We start from the raw sequence: 19,508 nt of genomic DNA on the forward strand, positions 1-19,508 counted from the left end.
TGAAATTCATAGACAAATGGATGGAACTAGAAAATATCATCCTGAGTGAGGTAATCTAATCACAGAAAAACACACATGGCATGCACTCACTGATGTTAGCCCAAAAGGCCAGATTACCCAAGATACAATCCACAGACCAAATGATGCTCAAGAAGATAGAAGACAAGAGAGGGGATGCTTTAGTCCTTCTTAAAAGGTGGAACAAAAATATCCACAGGAGGAGATATGGAGACAAAGTTTGAAGCAGAGACTGAAGGATTGGCCATTCAGAACCAGCTCCACCTGGTGATATACATACAGCCCATGTACATACAACCACCAAACCCAGACAATATTGCTGATGCCAAGAAGTGCATGCTGACAGAAGGGTAATATAGCTGTCTCCTGACATGCCAGTGTATGACAAATACAGAGGCGAATTCTGGCAGCCCACCATTGAACTGAGAATATGGTCTCTACTAGAGGAGTTAGAGAAAGAACTGAAGGAGTTGAAGGGGTTTGCTACCCCATAAGAGCAACGATACCAACCAATCAGAGCTCCCAGCGACTAAGTCATCCAAAGAACACACATGGACAGACCCGTGGCTACAGCTGCATATGTAACAGAGGATGACCTTGTTGGACACCAATGGGAGGAAAAGCCCTTGGTCCTGGCAAGGTTGGATGCTCACCAGTGTAGGGTAGTGTCAGAGGGTGGAGGCAGGAAGGGGTGGTGGTTGGGTGAGGAAAAGGAGATAACAATTGGAGTATAAATAAAAAAATCCTATTAAAAAGAATGTCAAATCAAAGCATTAACAAAATAAAAACAAACAGCATCAAAACCAAAAAACAGTGAGAGCTGATACTGACGAAGTTGTGGATCAAAGGATACAATCCTTCACTACTGTTGTGATTGCAAACTTTTACACACACTTTGCATATCAATTTGGTGATTTTTTTTGTTTTTTTTTGTTGTTGTTTTTTTATTTTTTATTTTTCAGAAAACAGACATTTTTTCTTCCTGAAAACTGGGCCTTACAACTTCTGGTCTTATACACAAAAGATACTTGATTCTACAACAAAACACCTTCTCAACTATGTTCATAGCAGCTTTTTTTTTCATAATAGCCACAAACTGAAAGCAACCTAGTTGCTTCAACCAAAGAATGGATAAAGCAAATGTAGTATGTTTACGCAATGGAGTATTACTCAAATCTTAAAAAGGATAACATGATGAAATTTGCAGGCAAATGTATAGAACAAGAAAAAATCATCTTGGGTTAGTTAACCTAAACCCAGAAGGACATCATGGTCTGCATTTACTTATATGTAGATAGTAACTGCAAGGTATAATCATGCTTCAAAACACAGACCCAGAGAGGATAAGTATCAAGGGGGGTTTGAGGAGCAAGTGGTTCATGAATCTCATCTCCTTGGCAGAGGAAAAGTGAGACTTGCGAGTCAGTGGGGACAGGAACTTAGTGGACCAAGTGGGGCTAGGATAGAGGCAGCAAGTATTAGGAAAGACAACTGGAACAGGTAGCTATTCGGGGATGAGATAGAAACATAGTGCGTTGGAAATTCCTAGGAGTTTACTAGGGTAATCTTAGCCTATACTTATAAAAATGTGTGACACAGAGTCTGAACCATCAGTGTCCAATAACCAGGCAAAACTCCTGCTAGACAAAATGGGACAACCAACCAAGCCACAAAAATAGTATCCAATTCGTCCTACAAGCAAGTTGGCAGAAAAAAATTTGGGACTGACCAACCAATGACTATTCCACCTTGAGAACCATGCCAGAAGAAGAAGCCTACTCCTGACACTCTCTGGGGGACCAGGATCCAGAGGCTTGATAGCACAGCCATCTTGAATAGAACAAAACAGAAAAGAAGGGAGGAAAGTCGGTGAAATTATTCTCAATGATATTCTGCTATACTATTAGACCTAAGCCTAGCACAATTATCATCAGAGAGGCTTCATCCAGGAACTGATGAGAGCAGATGTAGGGACCCAGAGCCACACATTAGGTGGAGCTTGATGAATGCCAGAGAAGATGGGGAGAAAGGATTGGAGCAGCAAGAAAGGTCAAGGACACCACAAAAAAATCCCACAGAATGGGAGAACCTAGACTCATAAGGGGCTCAATGAGACTGACTCATCAGGGAGCTTTCATGGGGCTAACCTAAGCCCTTGACATATATGTTACAGTGTGCAGTTTGGTGTTTTGTGGAACTCCTAAGAAGGAGTAGAGGGGCAGGAGTCTGTCTCTGTTTACATGCATTTGGGGCTGTTTCCTCCTACTGGGTATGAAGGTAATTACCTAATCTTATTGAAAATTGATATGCCAAGTTTGGTTGATATCACTTGGAGTTCTGTCCTTTCTGAAGGGACTGGAGTGATTCTGGGATGGACTGGAAGGAGTGGAATGGGGGACAACTGTGGTTGTGATTTAATATATAAAGGAATAAATTAAAAGTCTTTAGTGAAACAATGAGGAAATCATGTGGGGATATCATACATTTTTTGAAAAGAAAGAATCTTTGAAAGATATAACTGAAAGAACAGACTATAATGAGTAATGTGTATAAAATAAATTACCTTTCTCTTTCGATTTAAAAATATTTTTTTCTAGTGGCTATCCCCAGTTCCCCATCCTTCAGTGCTACATATTTCTATTCAATTTTCTGATCCTCTGTAATTCTGTCCTTTTCCATACCTGATCCTACCTCTATTTTCCCTCCCATTGCTCTCTCCCTCTGAGGTCCCTCCCTCCCTCCCTGGGCCTCCTGTAATTATCTTTCCCCCTTTAACGTAGGATTGAAGCATCCACACTTCGATCTTCCTTCTTAAGCGCCACATGGTTTGTGGGCTGTATCATTGGAATTCTGAACTTTTGGAATAATATCCACTTATCAGTGACTGTAAACCATGTGTGTTCTTTTTGTCTGGGTTATCTACTCAGAACGATATTTTCTAGTTCCATCCATTTGCTGCATATTTCATGAAGTCATTGTTTTTAATGGCTAAGTAGTACTCCTTTTGTATAAATGTACCACATTTTCTGTATCCATTCCTCTGTTGAGGAACATCTGGGTTCTTTCCAGCTTCTTGCTATTATAAATAAGGCTGCTATAAACATAGTGGACCATGTGTCCTTGTGATATGTTGGAGCATCTTTTGGGTATATGCCTGGGAGTATTAAAACTGGGTCTTCAAGTAGTACTATTTTCAATTTTCTGACAAACAGCCAGATATTTTAAAGATTAATTACTATGAAAGTTACAAGTATTTGTAGTTACATATATATAACATCAGCCAGTGTTTCACTATCTCACCTAGCAAAATTTCTGTTAACTTAATAGCTTATTTTACATTAAAATAAGTATTTATAAACATTTACTTCAGTAGTATTTAGCGGTGATTGTTTATTACTAACTACATGTAATGTATTTTTTGTAATACATAGGATGAGTATATAAGAATGAATAGTTCAACCTAAATGCAGAATTATTTGAAGAACATATGAGATGTTTAAAAATTCTATAGCACCTGCATATTATAACATATCAAAATATAACAACCTAAAAATAACGTATGGTTGGAATGACAGTAGACCAGTTTTAACAGGAAAAGAAAAGCAGATAATATTATATGAAACAATCACAGACTGGAGCACAGAACAGTCACATAACCTGAACTCTATGGAAACTGAAATGGAATGAAAATATTACATTCACCAGGCAAACAAACAGGTAAGAGGATCATAGGTAAAAATTTATCATGTAATGGTAGATGGAATACCATCTACCACAGTACCTGTAAAGATATTTAAACCAAATGACAGAAAGATTTCCACGGGTCTCCCTAGACTGTTTCTCTACAAAAGCCACGCCTAAAAGTGCTATGGAAGTCAGAGTATGGGAGAAATGTTTGCTGAAAGAGCACAGGTGGAAATTTTGTAATCTCCATAAGAGATTTATGCACATTGTTCAAAACTAAACAAAAAATAATTAGAAAATGTAAGTTGGTTATATGCTAGTAGTATGTTCCTCAAAAATGTTTATTAATCAGTATAAATATACAGGTAAAAGAAGACGCTGAAGCATATGCTGCTTAACCAAAAAATGATAATTAAAGGAAGAAACAAGACTCTGGCTAAGAAACAAAAGGAGGAGATTGTTTTATGAAATCAGTATAAAATGCAAAGATTAGAAGCGCGCACGCACACACACACACACCCACACACAGAGAAAAAGAGAGAGAGAGAGAAAGACACACACACACACACACACACACACACACACACACACACATTATAAGATCATGATAATGAAATCAGAAAAAAATACTTTGCCAAAGATAAAAAGGGAGTGAAGAAGTTAAGTAAAATTTCTTAAGGCTCTTGGGGATTTCAATTTAACTTAAACCTCTATTTGTGTGGAGAAAGAGGAACCTGCAAGATAGACTTTAACTTCAAGTCTCATAATGATCGCTGATACTACAGATGTAGTGATGCAGATATTCTCATTATGAACTTAGTATTTAAATTCAGATAAGAATTAAATTATTTAAATATGGATGGAAAATTATCATAATACTGGGCACTATTTTGCAGAAATCCATTGTTTCCTAGGTAAGGATTGTCATGGTAGCACTGCATAATGTAGGACACTGAATTTTTATTCTTCTCACATACAGATTTGTCATGGGGACAACCACCAGACCCAAAGTATCAGACTGTAAAAGTTTTAATCTCCATAGATTTTTGTCAGTTTTCTCATCACCTCCAAGGTCATAATTATTCAGACAATTGAGAACTATATTATCTAAGGAATTCATAGAGATCACATAGTCTAGTCACTTTAATACTGAAAGGTTTAACTTCTTACAAAATTAGAAACTCTGACAAAGACTAAAACCAACAGAAAGATGTATTCTAGATAAGTTAATAAAATTGCCCTACAGCTAAGATCTGTAAGATAATCTGATGGGAATTAAATATGTCACTTTATACTCTCCTGCAGAAGTTGCATCTTCAAAATTTTTAAAGTTAAAACAAAACCTTGTTTAAAACTTTACATTTGAATGTCAGTGTAAGACATTTTAAATCTTTAATACCAATACCGGTTGCATAAATTCAGGTTTCTGCATAAAATCAAAACCTCTATATACAATTTATTTAAACTAATTTACTAATAAGATTACAATTCTGTCTGACACTGGAAGGAAGCTAGGGCAATATGTTTCACATTAAAATATCACAAGTCTTTATAAACAAAGCCCCCCCCCCCCATCATTACCACCTTCAGGAAAAAGAGTATAAGAAAAAGATTTGATGAGGAAGCTTAGGTTTTATTTTTTAAATATGTATTCATATCAATATATCTGTTACTTAAAGGCATAGTATCACATTCAAAAATATTTCATTGATTTAGAAGAAAAAGAAACAAGGGAAATTGAATAAAATTATGCAATCTATAAATGAAATGACAATTGCTATTTCTTGATGGAAAAAATGTCTGAAACATAAGAAAAAGCTGGTGGGTAAAAAAAATATGGGAAAAGTTTTCTGTGGTATTTTCTGCACCCCGAGATTATCTCTTCTATTTCTTGTATTCTGTTGGTGATGACTCCTGATCTCTTTCCTAGGTTTTCTGTCTCCAGAATTGTCTCCTTTTGTGATTTCTTTATTGTTTCTATTTCCATTTTTATATTCGGGATGGTTTTGTTCAATTGCTTCACCTGTTTTGTTGTGTTTCCCTCTAATTCTTTAAGGGCTTTGATTTTATGCAGAAACCTGAATTTATGCAACCTGTATTAAATTCTTAAATTGTTTAAGTGTTTCCTCTTTAAAGGTTTCTATTTGTTTACCTGTGTTGTCCTCTATTTCTTTCTTTTCTTTATTTTTTTAATTGGATTTTTTATTTACATTTTTAATGTTATTGCCTTTCCCAGGTTTCCTATCATCTCCCCCTTCATCCATAAGGGTGTTCTCTTCCTATAACCACCCCACTTCCTACCTCACTGCCCTGACATTTCCCTACTGAGAACAGGGTCTCATTTGGAAGAGTTGGGAAAAGGATTGAAGGAGCTAAAAGGGCTTGCTGCACCATAAGAACAACAATACCAACCCACCACAGCTCCCAGGGACTAAACTGCTACCCTATCTTTCTTTAAGATATTTCTGTCCTTCTTAAAGTCCTCTATCATCATCATGAGATGTCTTTTAAATCCAAATCGTGGTTTTCCAATATTTGGGATATTCAGTGTTTGCTTTGGTGGGCGAACTAGGCTCTGATGATGCCAAGTAGTCTTGGTTTCTGTCGCTTAGGTTCCTGCACTTGTATTTTGCCATCTGGTTTTATCTGGGGTTAGCTTGTCTTGCTGTCTCTGACAGTGGCTTGACCCACCTGTAAGCCTATGTGTCAGGACTCCTGTAGACTTGTTTTCTCCCAGTGAGACAACTTTCAAAGAAAATGTAAAATGCAAAAAGACTCCTAACCCAAAATTTGCATGAAATCCAGGACACAATGGGATTAAATTTAAGGAAAATAGGTATAGAAGAGAGTGAAGATTCCCAACTTAAAGAGCCAGTGAATATCTTCAACAAAATTACAGAAAAATACTAACCTAACCTAAAGAAAGAGATGCCCATAAACATACAAGAAGCCTACAGAACTACAAATAGATTGCACCAGAAAAGAAATTCTTCCTGCCACATAATAGTCAAAACACCAAATGCACAAACAAAGAAGAATATTAAAAGCAGTAAGGGAAAATTGATCAAATAACCTATCAACGCAGAACTATCAGAATGACACCAGACTTCTAACCAAAGTCTATCAAAGCTAGAAGATCCAGGGCAGATGTCCTACTGACTCTAAGAGAGCACAAATGCCAACTCAGGCTACTATATCGAGCAGAACTCTCAATTAACATAGATGAAAAAACTAAGATATTCCATGACAGATCCAAATCTTCACAACTATTTTCCATAAATCCAGCACTGCAAAGGATAATAGATAGAAAAATCCAACAGAAGGAGGGAAACTACGCCCTAGAAAATGCAAGAAAGTAATATTCTTGCAACCAATCCAAAAGAAGTGAGGCACACAAACATAATTCCATCTCTAACCAAAAAAAAAAAAAAAGGAAACAACAATCACTATTCTTTAATATCTCTTAATAACAATGGACTTATTGGGGAATAAAAAGACACAGACTGGGGGTTGGGGATTTAGCTCAGTGGTAGAGTGCTTGCCTAGCAAACGCAAGGCCCTGGATTCGGTCCCCAGCTCCAAAAAAAAGAAAAAAAGAAAAAAAAAAGACACAGACTAACAGACTGGATATTGAAAGAAGAGCAGCATTTTGCTATATAAAGGAAACAAACCTCAGAGGCAAACACTACCTCAGAGTAAAAGGCTGGAAAACTATTTTCTTTTTTCTTTCTGCTCCCATTCATCTGTTTATTTAGTTAGAACCCCAGACCATGGGATGATGCTATCCTCATTTAGGATGGGTCTTCCCATCTCAATTAACCATGTCTAAAATTCCCTCATGGACATGCCTAGGGTTTTGTCTCCTTACTGATTCTAGAGTCTGTTAAGGAACACTATTTTCTAAGCAAATGGTCCCCCAAATCACGCTGGGGTAGCCATTCTAATATCAAATAAAATCGACTTTCAACCACAAGTTATCAAAAAAGTTAAGGAATGACACTTCATATCCATTGAGAAAAAAAAAAAACTATAACAATGTACTCTAAATCCTGAATATCTATGCTCCAAATACAAGGGCACCTACATACATAAAAGAAACCTTACTAGAGCTCAAAGTGCACATTTCATCTCACACAATAATAGTAGATTTCAACACCCCACTCTCATCAATAGACATATCATGGAAACAGAAACTAAACAGAGACATAGAGAAATGAACAGAAGTTATGAACCAAATGGGTTTGACAAATATATAGAGAGAATTTCATCCTAAAATAAAAGAATATACCTTTTTTTCTCAGCATGTCATGGTACCCTCTCCAAAACTGATCATATAATCAGTCACAAAATAGGCATCAACAGATACAAGGAGATTGAAATAATCCCATACATACTATCAGATCATCACTGACAAGGCTGGTCTTTAATAACATCAAGAATGATATAAAGCTGATGACATACACATGGAAGGTGAACAATGATAACTTGGTTAAGGAAGAAATAAGGAGATTTAAGACTTCTTAGAATTTAATGAAAATGAAGGCAGAGAATACCCAAACTTATGGGACACAATGAAAGCAGTGCTAAGAGGAAAACTCATACCTCTGAGAGCCTCCAAAAAAGAAACTGGAGCAAGCATACAGTAGCTCCCGAGGAGCCGGATGTAGATCTCTCCTGAGAGACACAGCCAGAATACAGCAAATACAGAGGCGAATGCCAGCAGCAAACCACTGAACTGAGAATAGGTCCCCTATTGAAGGAATCAGAGAAAGAACTGGAAGAGCTTGAAGGGGCTCGAGACCCCATATGAACAACAATGCCAAGCAACCAGAGCTTCCAGGGACTAAGCCACTACCTAAAGACTAAACATGGACTGACCCTGGACTCTGACCCCATAGGTAGCAATAAATATCCTAGTAAGAGCACCAGTGGAAGGGGAAGCCCTGGGTCCTGCTAAGACTGAACCCCCAGTGAACTAGATTGTTGGGGGGAGGGCGGCAAGGGGGAGGATGGGGAGGGGAACGCCCATAAGGAAGGGGAGGGGGGGAGGGGGATGTTTGCCCGGAAACCGGGAAAGGGAATAACACTCGAAATGTATATAAGAAATACTCAAGTGAATTAAAAAAAAGGGGGGGGGCAAATGTTAGGGCATTTATATCTCTTAAATTTTTTTTATTTAGCTAATCACTTAAGTTTCTGTTTTCTGAACATGTGTGTTTTAAATTTTCTGATTACACTATAAAATAATTTCTGATAGAATGATAAAAATGATGGCGGACATGGAAATATTATAGATTGACCAATTCAATGATTGTGTAGTTTGAAGGCTGGACAAAAACAAAGAAAGTGGGAAGTTCAATCAAAATAAAGTAGGTATAAAATACTTATCTGGTAATAATTATCAGTCTATCTGGTAATCCAATTTAAATATATTTTAAAATGGGTGAATACAGATAACTTAGAATGCTATATGGTAGAAATATACCAATTAACAGATCCCTAAGCAAACTTCCCTGCCCAGTTTACTGTGCTTTTACAGGAGTTGTTTATCAGAAAGTTATCAGAAATCCCCAAAACAATAGAGATTCTTTGCTATTTCTATAGAAGGTCCACTGGAGATAGTTGATAGAGCTCTACTTTTGAAGATGCCACATATCTTTAATGCAATATGTGCGCGTGTGTGTGTGTGTGTGTGTGTGTGTGTGTGTGTGTGAAGTGATAAGGATGCTTGTTCCATGTTTGCTAGTATTAGTTAGTGTTATATAGGCTACTAGAATATGGGTTAGGAATCAGTGGTTTAAGTTATGGAAATAAACAACCACTCTCTCTGGTTATATTTTAGACCTGGTCTATAAAAGGGAATCCATGACTTATACTATATTCTGGATCCACAACTCATGACTGAGAAATCTTAGGAAACTATCAGAATATCTCAGCTCAATTGATATACTTTCTAAGCTTCTAAATATCTATATTTATGCCTAAACACAAAACACTCATTTATGCCTAAACTCTCAAACACTCATTTCTATCCTTGCAATGAGCTAGGTGAAAAAAAAATATAAATAAAAAACCTAGTTGTACAAAATGCTGAGGATTAAGAGAGGACCAAACCATAAACAAGGTATTTATTCTATCCTCTTAAATCTCAGGGAACAAAGAGCCTCAGAAATCTTGTTAGAGTCAGAGTATGGGGAGAAGTCTGCAAATGTCATCTTCTCATAGCCATAGGGATCATAGACTCACAACAGCCATGTCTCTTGTCACTGGATACATTCAAGTTGAGACCTCCTGTTGGGTATGAACAGAGAAGTCCCACAGATTTTTATAACTTACAGTTGATGTGTTTGCAACTGGCACATTATAAAGCAGGTGGTGACATAGGATCTACTTTTCTATTCAGCCTGAATAAGTCAGCCTTTATTGTAAAGTTTCAAGCCCAAGATCAAACAGACAGCCTTAGACAACCTCTGTGAGACAAACAAAATGACAAGTATTGAAGATGGAAAAGATATTTGTAAGGATGAAGAAAGCCCGCCAAGAGTGGGGAAATTATACATGGCTTAGGATTTAATCAGAGTGCATTGTTTGCATGAAAAAAATTTCAAAGTATTATATTTATTAATTAAAACTATTTATCTCTTCTTATTCTGGAATTGTCAGAATAGAATGATAATGAAGCAAAAAAGTGGGTACACTTGTTTTCTTCATGAATTTCTCCCTCTTCAAATTAATGAAATAATATTTAACCTACATGATTACCAACAACAATTCCAATAGTTGGAATCAGTTATAATGATGGCTACTCTTTAGAACTATATCATTCAATAAAGAATGAAGATTCTGACTTTATTCTGTTTATCATCTTGCATATTTCTTATTATTATTCTCTCTTCCAAAAATTGAGATAATGTGTACAACTTCTGTGGATTTTAAACTTCAATACAGAAAGAATAGTCAATATCAAAATAGATATTAAATTTGAGAATATTTTAAAACACTAATAATTTTTCCTATTATAAACATTTAACAGTACACAATACTTAAGTACATAATATTTAATGTAAGTTTTTCTGCCACAAAAATGCAGATAGACAAGTGTTTCCATAGAAATATTTTTTTATCTTTATTAACTTGGGTATTTCTTATTTACATTTTGATTGTTATTCCCTTTCCCGGTTTCCGGGCCAACATCCCCCTAACCTCTCCCCCTCCCCTTCTCTATGGGTGTTCCCTTCCCCATCCTCCCCCCATTACTGCCTTCCCCCCAACAATCATGTTCACTGGGGATTCAGTCATATGAACAACAATGCCAACCAACCAGAGCTTCCAGGGACTAAGCCACTACCCAAAGATTATACATGTACTGACCCTGGGCTCCAACCTCATAGGTAGCAATGAATAGCCTAGTAAGAGCACCAGTGGAAGGGGAAGCCCTTGGTCCTGCCAAGACTGAAGCCATAGAAGTATTTTTAATTGTTGCTGTTTCTTAGAAATGTACCATGTTATTAAAAAATGAAACCCAAAGAAACTTAGTAGAACTGAGAATTTTGTTACCTCCCTTACTAGAAATAAACGAATAGACAGTGGCTATTTAAAAAATAAAACGCACACTGTTCACTTTACCACCAGGTGAGCATTTCAGCCTTCAGAAAGCGATGTCAAAGTACACCACTGACCATCTTTAATTTTGTGTAGTTGACTAAGGGATGTAAAAACCATCTTATGTTACATAATTTTTCTAATATTTTGCTTATATTAAATAACCTAAACACTTTTGACTAAGAAAAGAAATCATTTTTAGACATAATACTTCTCAAATACTCAAATACTTTTTATACTGATTGGTGAACATACTGAACTATTCACCTTTCTAAAAGATGAAGAAACAAGTTCTGATTTATTTTTTAAACTGAGTATACAATTGTACTTAACATTCAAACATCATGAAGTCATGTGCAATATGTCAGTTTTACTGGAGGGTTAACCCTGCCTAGGATGATTGCTAGCTAAGTCTTATCAACAGGGACTACTTCGCACTTACCACTAATAAAATACTTTATTGAATAAATACAATAGTAACCAAGTGCATTAAAATTTATTCTAAAAATAATCACTTTTAAAGACCTTCTAGTCAGGCTAATGACAAACACAATAAAGACAGATATGCTAATTTAACATAATTGGCTGATTTTATACAGCACTTATATGTTTTTAGTCCACAAGTATATTACTAAATGATAGAGAGTATATAATAAAACCATTGCTAAATAACTAGTAAGTGAATTCCTAAGGAAAAGGATTTTACAGACCCCACACCCCACAGTCTAACTCTAAAGAGGGTAAAGCCAATGCCTTTCCTCACAAGAGCTCAGGACTAAAGTCGCTTTGCTATCAAAATCTCTACTTGTAATCTGTTGTGAACATGCAGACAAGATTCAAAAATTCTCAAAGAAGCACAACGCATGTTGTGCTCACCTACTCAGTAACAGCGAGCACTGCACTCATAACTATCTTATCCCCGAAGTTAAATTAGGTCAGCCACATTTATGGACATTTCCTTCACTACAGTATTGTAGAAAGTCTCAATGTCACGAAGAGTCCTCTTGTCTTCATCAGTAACAAAGTTATATCCACACCTTTCCTCCTAAATTGATGGCTTCTGCCAATTCTGTGAATATAATTTTCATGATTGGTAGGTGGATCACAGTTTAAAAGCAAGGACACTTGTTGCATGTCAATCCCACGAGTCAACCAATCAGTGGTGATCCGACCACGGCTTGATCTTCGTCAGAATTTCCTCATGATGACATCTCTTTCCTTCTTGTCCACATCACCATGAGGAGCAAAACTTGTTAAATCCCTGGCATACATTTTCTCCATGAGCCAATCCACCTTGCACCTTGCATTGAGAAAAATAAACATATATGTGATAGTCAAAGTCTCACTCAAGTCACAAAGAGTGTCCAGCTTCTTCCATCCTCTTGCTCAACATTAATATAAAATTGTTTAATTCCTTCAAGGGTCAATTCTTCCTTCTCCACCAGAATTCGAATCGAATCTCTCATGAATTTTTTGGTCATTTCTAGTACATCACTTGACATTGTGGCAGAAGTCAACACAACCTGAATGTCAAGCTCTGCTTTGTATCCACAAGGAATTCTTCAGGTAACACTTTCTCTTGGCACAGTTCTGAGAAATAAATACTACTCATGTTATGCCATCATCACAAATATTTCTAAAAATACATTCATAATAACACTAATTTTATATCTTCCTCTCATATAGTGAGTATTGCGTGTAATAGTTAACATTATGATTTTGTTTTATAAACATTAGTAATTCTCACTAATTACAAATGCTGCCAAATTAAACTTATTAAAAATTATTAATTTAGCCTTTAAGTGTCCTTATTTATGTGAGTCAAGTAGTCAAACATGGTGTATGCATAAATTTAACACTTTTCTATGCAAGATCTTCCTTCCTTCTTACTTTGTTCTTTCTCCTCTTTCCTATCTTTGCCTCTGTGTCTTTCTGTCTCTCTGTCCTTCCTCGCTTACTTCTCCTTTCTTTTTGTAAAGCTCTAGGGTACCTCAGGCTGTCTTTGAACTCAATATGTACTAGAATAATTGAGATGACCTTGAACTTTTAGTTTTCTGCCCAGATCTTCCAAGTGTTGGGATTGCAAGAGTGTACAACTCTTACAATTCCTGTTATTCGTTGTATGATTGTATTATTTTCCTCAGTGACTAAAATGTATGAAGCAGTGTAACTTGATTCAACAAACCGGAACTTAATGCATTGTCCCCTGAGAATAGTGGGACCCAATTAATCCAGATCAAGGTCTGACTACTGGTGGTGATGAATACTAGACTGGACATAAAGACACATCACAGGGTAAGTTGGTGTTAACTTATTTCCAAATTTACAATCTCTAAAACATGCCAAAATTTCACTATTTTCTTTCCTTCCAAACTTTAATTGACCACCCATATCTGAGAGAAGCCTTATAATTAACCAACTTACAGAGTCTCAGAGCTATGAACATTCACACCTTCACACAGGCATTAATGCCCTCTCGGGGTGGGAAGAAGCTGGAAAAGGTCTGTGCTAAAAAGAGATTTCAATTCAGTTGAGAGAAGCTGTGAGCAGATGCTCATATGCCAATTTGGGAAAGTAAGTCTTTTACAGCTGTTTGTGAACTATGCCTGTGTTCTAATATTTTCACACTGTACCAATTTGCTCATTAGTTTATTACTGAAAGCAAATCAGTGTTAGGAATACTATTGTAATTTTAATACTCATTTTCAATTATAAACTGAATGGGGAAAGAAATGAACATGTTTTATTTGAACACTGAAAATTTTTCAAGTAGTTGTAATACTGCTACATGCTTTAAAATTCTTATTATAGAAAACCAAAGGAGTGATTTTTAAATTGTAAAGAGTATAATGTAAGCAGTTTTTTTTATTATTTTCTACCTCATTTTTACTTCTAGACACCTGTAAAATAACTAAAATTATTCTTCTCAGTTAGTATTACTGTTTAGAATATGTTAGTTGCAATGATTCATACCTAATGGAGTTAAAAGGTTTTTTTTTAAAATAACCTATAAACTTTACTGTTTTTCAGACGTTTGAAAACTAGGTACACAACACCATATCTAATTATTATTTTCAAAGGTGAAATGATCAGAAGAAAGGAGTGGGGTTTCTGATTCTTTGACTGCTCTTTGGATTATTTTACTCCTACTGAGTTTGTGCCTAGTCTTATCGCATCTGGTTGTTATGCAGTGTCTAGTCGATATCCCTGGGAAACCTGCTCATTTCTGAAGGGAAATGGAGAAGCAGCAAGTCTGGCTGAGTTGGAAGGGAAGTGTAGGGGAACTCTAGGAGGATTGGAGAGAGAGGAGGCAGTGTATAGGATGTATTGTGTGAGAGAATAATAAATAAAAATAAAATTGGAAGTTATGAAACAATTTTATCCATAAAGCTAAATCCAGCATCAATAATCATTTTTCCAAAGAAAAAAACATAGCTCTATTATACTTGTTTTTCTAAATACAAAGAATTTATTGGCAAATTATAACCATTACAGTCAATAGCAGATTCATATAACAGTATGTTTTTCATCTGTCATTCAATATTTTATTTTTTTTCACCTCGAGATACCTAACTTTAATTCTTTTTAACATAGATTTTTAGAAGTGGGGACAGGATGGTGTCTAATTTTCTATGGCCTTCAACCTACTATACTTGTACTATGTGAACTGGCACAGCATGCACTTGATGTATTTCATGAGACACTGTGTCGTTCAGCCTGCTGGAAGTTCATGCAGACTTATCTAAGCCACTGGCCTCCTTTCTGCCTCCGTCTCAAATCCTTATCACTTAAAATCAAAGATTTCAAGTTTTAATAAAACTAGGCAGCTCCTATCATATGAAAAGGGTTACCAAAAGCAGGAAAAATCATCTGAGACAGCCCCTGCTCCCAATATTAGGAGTCCCAGAAGACTGAGTGTCACAACTGTAACATATTAGCAGCAGGCCTAGGTCTGTCCCATGCAGGATCCCAGATGGTTGGTTTAGTCTCTGTGTGCCCAAGATAGTTGATTATGGGGGGTGCTGTCTGGGAGGAAAGGAGGGAGCAAATAATATATGAGAGAGTAAATATTAAAAATAAAAAATCAGAGGTTACCTTGTTCACATATATATGAATAAGTTTAGTTACTTTATTCCTTGATGGGTAAAAATAATTTTAAATTCAGGTTGGATCAGAGCCTGAGGATTCAGTCCATCACAGTGAGGAAGGCATAGCAGGAGGAATGTGAAGAGGTTGGTACTGCCCTGCCTTCAGTCAGAAAGCTGAAAGAGTGAGAGCTTCCCCTTAGCTCACTTGTTTTATTCAGTGGTGGATCCCAGTCACTGAAGTAATGAGCCTTCCTACATCGCTTCACCCAATCTAGTAACCCCAACTCATATATGCCCAGAGGCACATCCATAGTAATCCTAAGTGGTATCAAGTATGAATCAATAGGAAATATGTACAATTACAATCATTTGTCTTATAGTGGGTTTTTTCTTTGTATGTCTGTCTGTCTGTCTTGTTTTATTTTCTCTGTTAGGTTCTAGCTAAGAAATACTGGAGTTTCCATCTTCCTGATGTTAGGAATGAGAAAACACACCTTTGGTGTAACTGGATTTTATTAAGGAATACAGCAAATTTCTATTACAGTTTCTATGGGAAACTAAGAAGATAATCTATTCACATTCACGTACATTGTTTGAGCTTGAATACTGTGGCCTGCCATAAGATAAGACATTTTAGTTTATCTAAAGTAAGTTTTGAAATATTTTTAAATATTATTTACAATTTTATAAAAGTAAGATTTAAATATGAAAATCAGCAGTTGAGTATTGTGTATTGATGTCTATATGTAGGTGACGGCAGGCACAAAATAGGGCAAGGCCTGTCATTGGGCAGTAAAGAAAAAAGGCATGGACAGAGGTTTTTTGTTGTTTTGTTTGGGTTTTTTTTAAATATTTTATTCACATTTCAAATGTTATTCCCTTTCCTGGATTCCCATCCTTTAATCCCCTACCCCTTCCTCCCTACACTTGCTTCTATGAGGGTGCTCCCCCACCCAGCCACCCACTGGCACCTTCCTGCCTCCTGGCCCTGAAATTCCCCTAAAAATGGGACATCAAGCCTTGGCAAGACCAAGGGCTTCTCCTCCCACTGATCCCCAACCAGGCAATATTCTGCTACATATGCACCTGGACCCATGGGTGTACACCTTAGATGGTGGTTTAGTCTCTGAGAGCTCTGGTTGGTTGGCATTGTTTCTCTTATAAGGTTGCAAACACCTTCAGCTCCTTCAATCCTTTCTCTAACTCCTTTTCTTGGGGACTCTTTTTCAGTTCAATGGTTGGCTGCAAGCATCCACCTCTGTATTTCTCAGGCTCTGGCAGAGCCTCTCAGCAAACAGCTATATCAGGCTCCCATCAGCTTGCACCTCTTGAAATCAGCGATATTGTCTGGATTTGGTTGTTGTATATTGGCTGAATCCTCAGGTGGGGTAGTTTCTGGATGCCTTTTCCTTCAGTCTCTGCTCCAAATGTTATATCTGTATATCCTCCCATGAATATTTTTTGTTCCCACTTCTAAGAAGGACTGAAGCATCCTCAATTTGGTCGTCCTTCTTGGGATTCATGTGGTCTGTGAATTGTATCTTGGGTAATCTGAGCTTTTGGGCTACTGTCCACCTATCAGTGAGTGCATAACGTGTGTGTGTGTGTGTGTGTGTGTGTGTGTGTGTGTGTGGTGTGTATGTTTGGGTGTGTGTGTATGTTTGGGTTACCTCACTCAGGACGATATTTTCTAGTTCCATCCATTTGTCTACGAATTTCATAAAGTCATTGTTTTTCTTTTTTTCTTTTTTCTTTCTTTTGTTTTCGTTTTTGTTTTTCCAGAGATCAGGACTGAACTCAGGGCCTTGCCCTTGCTAGGCAAGTGGTCTACCACTGAGCTAACTTCCCAAACACTGAAGTCCTTGTTTTTTATAGCTGAGTAGTACTCCATTGTATAAGTGAACCATATGTTCTGTATCCATTTCTCTGCTGAGGGACATCTGGGTTCTTTCCAGCTTCTGGCTATTATGAACACAAAATGGAGCATGTGTCCTTATTACATGTTGGAGCGTTTTTGGTAATATATCCAGGAGTGACATAGCTAGGTTCTCACAGAGTACTATGTTCAATTTTTTGAGGGAACTCCAGAATGATTTCCAGAGAGGTTGAACCAGCTTGCAATCTCACCAGCAATGGAAGAGTCTTCCTCTTTTTCCACATCCTCACCAGCACTTGTTGTCAACTGAGATTTTTATCTTAGTCATTCTGACTGTGTAAGGTGGAATCCCAGGGTTGTTTTGATTTGCCTTTCCCTGTGACTAAAGATGTTGAACGTTTCTTTAGGTTCATCTTAGCCATTTGATTTTCCTCAGCTGAAAATTCTTTGTTTAGCTCTGTACCCCATTTTTAATTCTCTGGAGAATCTCTTATTTGATTCTCCGGAGTCTAACTTCTTGAGTTCTTTGTACATATTGGATATTAGCCCTCTATGGGATGTAGGACTGATAAAGATCTTTTCCCAATCTGTTGGTTGCAATTTTGTCCTATTGACAGTGTACTTTATCTTACAGAAGCTTTGCAATTTTATTAAGTCCCATTTGTCGATTCTTGATCTTAGACTATAAGCCATTGATATTGTACTCAGGAAAATTTCCCCAGTGCTTATGTGTTTAAGGCTCTTCTCCATTTTTCTTCTATTAGTTTGTGTGTATCAAGTTTGATGTGGAGGTCCTTGATCCACCTGGACTTGAACTTTGTAAAGGATAGTAAGAATAGATCAATTTGCATTCTTCTACATGCTGATGGCAAGTCAAAACAGCAACATTTGTTGAAAATGCTATCTTTTTTTTCCCGCTGGATGGTTTTAGCTCCTTTGTCAAAGATCAAGTGACCATAGGTGTGTGGGTTCATTTCTGGATCATCAACTCTATTCCATCGATCTACCTGCTTGTCTCTGTACCAATACCATGCAGTTTTTGTTTTCAATAACTATTGCTCTGTCATACAGCTTGAAGTGAGGGATGGTGATTCCCCCAGAAGTTCTTTCATTGTTGAGGATAGTTTTCACTATCCTGGGTTTTTGGTTATCTCAAATGAATTTGCAAATTGATCTTTCTAACACTGCAAAGTATTGATTTGGAATTTTGATGGGGATTGCATTGAATGTGTGGATTACTTTTGACAAGGTGGCCATTTTTACAACATTAATCCTGCTAATCCATGAGCATGGGAGATCTTTCCATCTTCTGAGATCTTCTTCAATTTCTTTCTTCAGATACTTGAAGTTTTTGTCATACATTTCTTTCAATTGATTGGTTATAGTTAAATCAAGATTTTATGTTATCTGTGATTATTGTGAAGGTTTTAGTTTCCTCCATTTCTTCCTCAACCTGTTGATTCTTTGAGTAGAAGAAGGCTACGGATTTGTTTGAGTTAATTTTATATCCAGCCACTTTGCTGAAGTTGTTTATCAGGTTTAGGAGATCCCTGGTGGAATTTTTTGGAGTCACTTAAGTATACCATCAAAAGTCTGTAAATAGTGATATTTTGACTTTTCCTTTCAAATTTCAATCCCTCTGACCTCTTTTCACTATCAAATTGCTCTGGCTATGACATCCAATACTATATTGAATAGGTAGAGAGAGAGAGGGCAATCTTGTCTACTCCCTGATTTTAGTAGGATTGCTTCAAATTTCTCTCCATTTATTTTGCTTTGGATACTACTTTCCTGTATGTTGCTTTACTATGTTTAGTTATGGGTCTTGAATTCCTGATATTTTCAAGACTGTTAGGCTGTTAAATTTGGTCAAATACTTTCTCAGCAAGAAATAAAGAGGTCCGGTGTTGTTTTGTTGTTGTTGTTGTTTTGAGTTTGTTTATATAGTGGATTACCTCAATGGATTTCTGTGTATTGAACATTCCCTGCATCCCTGGGATAAAGCCTACTTGAGCATGATGGATGATCATTTTAATGTGTACTTGGATTCAATTTTCGAGAGTGTTATTGAGTATTTTTGCATCAATATTCATAAAAGAAATTGGTCTGAAATTCTCTTTCTTTGTTGGGTCTTTGTGTGGTTTAGATGCAAGTGTAATTGTGGCTTCAGACAAGGAATTGTGTAGTATTTCTTCTGTTCCTATTTTGGGGCATAGTTTGGACAGTATTTGTACGAGGTC

General features: G+C 36.7%; 1 long non-coding RNA gene and 1 pseudogene across 4 annotated transcripts in view; both read right to left on the reverse strand.

Moving 5' to 3' along the window:
- Positions 1–19,508, reverse strand: part of LOC148001124 (uncharacterized) — a 98,975-nt gene that overhangs the window by 59,405 nt on the left and 20,062 nt on the right. The window lies entirely within an intron of this gene.
- On the reverse strand, positions 12,230–13,750 carry LOC148001125 (eukaryotic initiation factor 4A-II pseudogene; annotated as a pseudogene).

Source organism: Rattus norvegicus, chromosome 15 (genome assembly GCF_021556685.1).
Source record: "Rattus norvegicus strain SHRSP/BbbUtx chromosome 15, alternate assembly SHRSP_T2T, whole genome shotgun sequence".
Classification (NCBI taxonomy): domain Eukaryota; kingdom Metazoa; phylum Chordata; class Mammalia; order Rodentia; family Muridae; genus Rattus; species Rattus norvegicus.